Source organism: Dermacentor silvarum, chromosome 5 (assembly GCF_013339745.2).
Source record: "Dermacentor silvarum isolate Dsil-2018 chromosome 5, BIME_Dsil_1.4, whole genome shotgun sequence".
NCBI lineage: Eukaryota > Metazoa > Arthropoda > Arachnida > Ixodida > Ixodidae > Dermacentor > Dermacentor silvarum.
Window position 1 is genome coordinate 46,863,316 of NC_051158.1, and position 6,841 is coordinate 46,870,156.

Sequence of the window (6,841 nt, forward strand, 5' to 3'; positions counted from 1 at the left end):
TCGCCCCGCTCGGCCGCCTGGCGGCGCGGCTGCGTGGCACCCGTTCGGCGGGGGTGCTCGTCGCGAGTACGTCGGTGGGACACCTGTCCGACCCGCAGCAGGTCCCGCCCCTGGCCGCCACTACTGTGCCAGTTGACGCCGGACCAGTGCCATACCGGAAGCATATGCCGTCGCAGGCGGCGGTGGTGGCGGCAGCAGCGCAGCAACAGAGTTCACCCACCAGGCGTTCGTCGTGCAAGCCTAACCTCGAGCGCCGATTCAGCAACAAGAGGCCGCTGGTCATTGAGGACGAGTTGGATACCAACGGCAAGGCTTGACTTTAGGAGGTGTGAATGCGCGGTTCATCGCGGTGGACGCTTATTCTAGGTCATGTCGATCGCGCCGGCGTAAAACATGCGCTCAGTGTGCTAAACGACCAGCGTGTAATATACAAATCTCGCGGAAGAGCTCCCACAGAACACCGGCAGTCGTCCTGACAGGCGGGCCCCGCGTCAACGTCGATACCGAAGTGTCTTTCTTAGGCAATGCAGGTTTTAGGTTCTTTCTTAGGTTCGCCTTAGGCGGTGCAGCCTTTTCGGAAAAAGAAAAAAAAATGTTGCGCGTTAAGCCGCAGCTAGCGTTGGAGTGCTTCGACCGCTCGCTGGAAAGCGTGTGAAAAGAACATGTGTTGCAAGCTTCCTTTGACGTGTTTTGTAATGATTTAAGGACAGGTATTTTCGCTTCCTAATACACTTGAAAAGTGGTTCGACCTAGTCATACGTACTTGCTACAGAGGTACAGCGCCACTATTTCAGCATCTATAAATAGTGGAACACCGCGGCACCCTCTACGTTCTCTGTGATCAAGAGAGACAGTTTAGGGGTATCTGGACAGATTATATAGTCTGGGGGTGGGGCCGATAGGCTTGGCATATGCTAATAATGCAGGTGTAGTGGGGAGAGACGAAAGAAAGGCAACGAGGAAGGAAAACAGTGGCAATCTACTTCATGTGCCAAGCAAGTGGGATGTAAACCTGCTACAACATGACCGTATTCATGACGGCCATGTAATTTGCGAGAAACTGAGCATCGCATGTGCGTTGTTTCATGGTCGCCTAAATGGATTAGTGTAAGTAGATGCTGGTCAGCCACCTCATACGTACATTTTGTCCGAAGCCCTCGATGGTTGACCGTGTCAGTAAGAGATGAGAATGTTATTTGCAAGTTTACGCCATCTATGCAATGTTGCTTATACAAAAGGTCACGTAAAACGACTTCGTAAACGAAGTGAGAAGCTCAATCAAGTATGGATGCATCGATTCCAATCGCGAAGAACTAATAAAATGTGACCCGGCATCCTGTGCGACGAAGTGCAAGGACCCACGCCTCAAACGTGATTCGGCTCAAGCCAGTTTTGCCGTGTTCAAATACTTCGAGCTTCGACATCGAACTGCACAGCCACCTTCGCCATTACAAGTTTGCGTGCCTTATGCACAGCTATGCGCGGATGCTGTTCGCCTTCGTCAAGTGTGCGCCTTCGTCATACACGAATGCCTGGTGTGTAATGGACCAATGCAAAATGTGTTACATATGCGCTACTGTGGCAGTGAAGCTAAGACTAATCTGCTTTTTTTCTTTATGATTTCGCTTTCGCGGGTTCACTTTCAACGCCCATTCTCTTATATTCATTTTTGTACACCACGAGGTGAATTCTCGCTGAATATCCCGAACTCGTCCGAGGCGTCGGCAAACCCTTCGGTAAGCGTCGATGGTGCTAGTATGGCGTTGCACGATTGATATGTGCAGACACAGGCCGGCAAGTGTGCCGGCAAACCGCACAGACCGGGCGTGACGCAGTAACGCGAAACGCCGCAATACACGTGGTGTAGGCTTTGAGAGCCACTGAACAGTTAAGCAAGGTGTAAGTTGCAAGTTCATTCTTCTATGACACTTCGCGCTTGTCCTGCTGTGGAATTAATCTTTTCAACACCCACAGTGTTTGTTCTTCGGGAAATTTGCTTGCGACAACCCTTCGCGAAAGCGCTAAAGCCCTTCCATATACACAGTTTCGCCGACTAGGTAAAAGCGGCGGTGGCGCGTGGATGCTCGCGTGGAAAATTACTCCCCTGTGACTCCCGTCCAGACCATCACCCCCGCGTGACTCCTCTTGGGTTTCTTTCGCTGCACAATTCGTCCTGCGGCGTTTGCGCAGCCGGCAGGAAGGTTCAACCCGGTAGCAGAGAAAATCGCAATTCACCAAACAACGAAATTGAACATATACGTACCTCACTGGTTAACGCCGCAAACTTCACGGTCTGCCTCTCATTGCCGATCGATTTCGGCCCTTTATTATATTTCAGGAAATATCTGAAAAACCCGCCGCTTTGATGTTCGAATTCGTTTCTTATTGGTCCACAATTATCGATGCCCGGTTGGTAGCGGTCGCAGTCTGTGACGTCACAGGCAGTCACTTGGCGAGTTCGCGATGGAGGCGTCGCCCAGTAGTTGTCTCCCATTTCGTCTTTGAGAAACAAGGAGCCCTCCATTCGACAAACTTGAGTGAGCGCTATATCTTACGACCGCTCATTAGGAGCCTTGGCTGCTGGATCCGTTATCTCTGGATCCACGTGACTTTTATTTATAGCGTCCCATTAACAGAGATAACATCGCTGTCCAAGAGACCCAGACAGGAATGCGGCGCCACCGACTGCCTCGGCAGATCACCAGATGAGAAACAGTACGTCACCGCCGTTCCAACTCAGGCGCGCAAAACTACCATACGTCATCATGGCGGAGTGCGCACGTGACCCTGTCCCAAACCTGCGTGCTAGCTGTCAGTGCACCGCGTCGCATCGCAAATCACACGACGGCTATAGAAACGCATATTCTCTTGCCACAAACCTGCGAGGAATCTATACCAGCCGTCACGAAAAGCGGGACACACACGCCGAGGGAAGGAGAACTGCAAGGTTTCGGGGAAAGGGAAAAACCCGAGTAAATCTGCGAGCGTCCTGTAGGCAAACATGCGTGCAACGCACACACACACACACACCCACGACACGTTTTCTAAAACCAAAAGGAGAGGATCTCTAGAGCGGTTCAGAAATACACACCCGGTAGTTTTTTGTTGTTTTTTTTTTTCCTTTTTTTTTTTCTCCCCTCCCCGGCGTCGACGAACGCGAAGCCATCAGTCAGAAAATGTGTGCTGGCGGCGCGCTCCGCCGCCCTCACCAAAAATAAAACGAAGGTTTCGGCGAAGCTCGCGAGCGTTCAAGCGCAACTCCAGAGCCCGACGCCAGAAAAAACGTTATATACTCATCCCGAAAGGTGCACGTCTGTCGCGACGCCGAGTCAGCGAACACGCAGTCCCTGGCCGGCGGACCATGGCAGTGACGTCATGCGCGCGAACGTAAAACAAGCTCTCAGTGAAGCGTCCTTGCGTTTCGAAGTGGTTTCGGAGCTGTCAAAACGGTGTCTTCGATGATGGCCTGGCCTATACTGGGGTGCTATTCTGGACACTGCAATTCCGAACCATGTTAGCGTTTTCAGCCAATCGGAAAGCTCCGAGACCCTATCGGAGCCGACGCTGAGGAGGGAGCGTCACGTGACAACCTTGAAGCACTTGTCATAAAAGCTTAAAAAAAAAGAACTCGTTGGAAATAGGCAAGCGGCAATTTCTAGCCGACGAGCGCGCGGAGGGTATGGAAGGAGAGAGGGTAGAGAAGGTGACGAAGGGGGTCACTAAAAGCTACCACGAGCCCAACAATGCCTTGAAAGGTCCAGCGACCGAGAGGGCCTATTTCCTAAGTGTCAGCGCGCAGATGGGCCTCCGAAGGAGAGGGGGGCGCATTCGGAGGAGGCTGGCGTGCGAATGTCAGCCGCCTGGCGTCATGCTCCCTCCTACTCCTTCTTCTATGGCTGAAAAGGTGCTGAATTCGTCATTATGTCGGAATTTGACAGCATCCAGAATAACACCCCCTGGTTAGAGTCGCGAGGTCGTCGAAGTTTCCAGGGGCGCATACTGCGAACGAGGTCTTCGTGGCACTTTCAAGCCGTCTTGCAGAGTTAATGCGACTTCCACCGCCATCAAATTTCACTCATCACCTCGTTTCTTTTACCGCTAATCTCCTGCTGACATGTCTGTCAGCTATTTCTTTTTGTGTCACCTGTTTACAAGTGTTGCAGCATTAAACTTTCAGCTTTCGTCAGATGCCTGGATAATAAACTATTATGAACAGCAGTGCTCTCGTGAATATAGCTGTAATAATCAACTACTTCGGACAGGGGCTGTTGCTGGAGTCTACGTTTAGACAGGGGGATTTATCATGGTCAGGCCTTGATGAAGGAAAGTCACCTTTACGAGATGTTGGCTCCAGCGACAACGCTTGTTCAACCACTGTTATCACTTCCAAGCCTCCATCTTCCTCTGACCCAGTCTTGAAAAGTGCACTGTGTGGACACTTGCCAAGTAGACCCAGTGGGGAAAATCCCACCGTCTATGGTACTTTACATGTCGCCCGGAAACTGCTTTATGTGATAAGTGCGATTTCTTTCCTATAAATAAAAAAAAAAGCCACAAGAACTGCTACATCCTGTGCACTTGCACAAGTAATGGCTCCGTAGAGTATTATCCAACAGCTAATGAAACTCCTACAAAGTTTTTGTTTTTTGCAAAATGGACACGCTTCACAAGAATATTCTTTATTGAATGTATTCTTTTTTGACTGAATATACAAAGCGCCTTGAAAACTGCCCATTCTCCAACGAGCAGCTGCTGCAACAAGAGGCAGATGTCGAGTTCCTTTAGCCCATGTACTACCTACTTCACTAGGGACACCAAAAATTTTTTAAGAGAACAGAGCTATTTTTTTTTACAAATGCAATTATAGTGGTGGCAGTCATTACTATATGTGTGATAGTGTACAATTGGATAATTAACCCTTAATTAACTGCAGACAAATTTCAAAAAAATGTTAAGTGTGGAGTCTTTTTAAGGCCTGCATGCCTATTGCATTTTTATAGCTGTAGTTAAGAAATTACAAAAGTCACTGTACATTATCAATTCCTCAAAATTAGAAGAAACTGCACATATAAACAAGCGCGAAAATTGCGAAAAGTTCATGATGAGTTTATTAGTCATCGGCAGTTAAGGGATTAACCAACACTTACTGATTTTCAGTTCAGTCCTTTAGGGTAGACATTTTGATTACAGAATTGAACTTGGTCAGTGCCCAAGGTTTGTGAACTCGGCAAGAATCATCAGACAAGCACCAGTTTTAATACCATATCCCTCCCCAACCTTGCGAAGAAATAAAACTGGAATTTAAGTTTACTGAAAAAATTAACTTCTCATGGAGTAGAGGAGAAATTTCAGTAAAATGACAACCTATTTTTTGACAAGAGCTTGAGGAATACCACAAAATCGGGGCTCGTCTCTTCATCCCTGCCATTTTCGCTCACAAGTAATGCAACGGTAAATACATAGTTTTCCAACTCGGAGAATTTGTGTATAGTGTGTGTGTGTGTATGTATGTGTGTATGTATATATATATGTATATATATATATGCACTAGCCAATCACATTCCCTCATTACGGTGACATAACGGTGGGGGCGAACTTCTTTCAATATTCAATACCAGCATCCTTTCGGAACTATGTTTTAGAGTGTGGAGGCAGAGATAGAAGGTGGGCGTGCCTTAAGCACTGACTTACTTTACTTCCATAACTTCAACTACTAGTGCTCTAAATGAAGAAGTTAACTTGAAATGGAATTCAGAAGGTGTAAAACTGGCCTTGTTCGTAGACATACCTTATAGTTTTGATAGGTAACAAAACAAAAAAAAAAGGGGGCGGAGGAGTTCTAACAAAGTAACAACAATTATTTAAAAGTTACAATTGGTTAGTCCCCGATTATTAAACCTTTACCAACGTTTATAGCTTCTAGCAATGTGTCACTAAGAAAAAAGAAAAAAAAAGAGAAGAATGCCACATTACGGCTCTTTGCATTTGCAATTACGGCTCTTTGCATTTAAAGCATGCGGTACAAAACATTCTGAAAATTTTAATGCGATATAGAACATCAGTGAAGCAGACTGGCACACACCTGCTTTGTCTGTGTCCTCTACTGCGCTTCAACTTTATTCAATATGTGCTGCTAGCAAGGCCGAGCCTCTACGCTTGTCACAGTACAAGGCGTCTGCGAAGGGCTTCATAACAGTACGTAGCTGTGCCACCAATACTGGTTGTGAAAAGTCTTGCATAAAATTATGGTCCGTATAGCAATGAGTTATCTGTTGCATTAACAAAAGATGCCCCTTGCTACATTTAATAGCATACATGCTTTTAAACATTATTAAAAATTACGTTATTGAAAAATAAATAGCAAACAGATGTGCACTTCTGTTCATTTCAGTTTGCAAATCAAAGAGCTGCTAGTATTTCAGTTTTCAATGTCTTTTTTCGAAAAGCTTTTTTTTTAACAATGCAGACTTATTGCTGAAAGCTGACAGATATGTTCAAAAACAATTGTGCATTATTTTACTGGCGAACTGCAAATTGGTGGCCAAGAAATGTGAAATCAGTCAATGCAGTTAAAGGGCTACTCAAAAGACACGCATGATATTTAGATGTTATTCCAAAAAAATCCTTCGCGAATGTATGCCAATCCTAGCAACTGCTACACCAAAGACTGCGAAGCTCAAACCTATAAACCTCAAAGACTGCGAGTTCTCAAACATTCTGCAAGTGCCAAGGGTCTATTTGCTGGCTGTTCTTAGCGATGATTTATCACTGCCGATGCCTGCGCATTCCGATGCCCTCGTCACACGGCTACTGCGGGGCTCCCATGCAGGGTTGCGTTTGC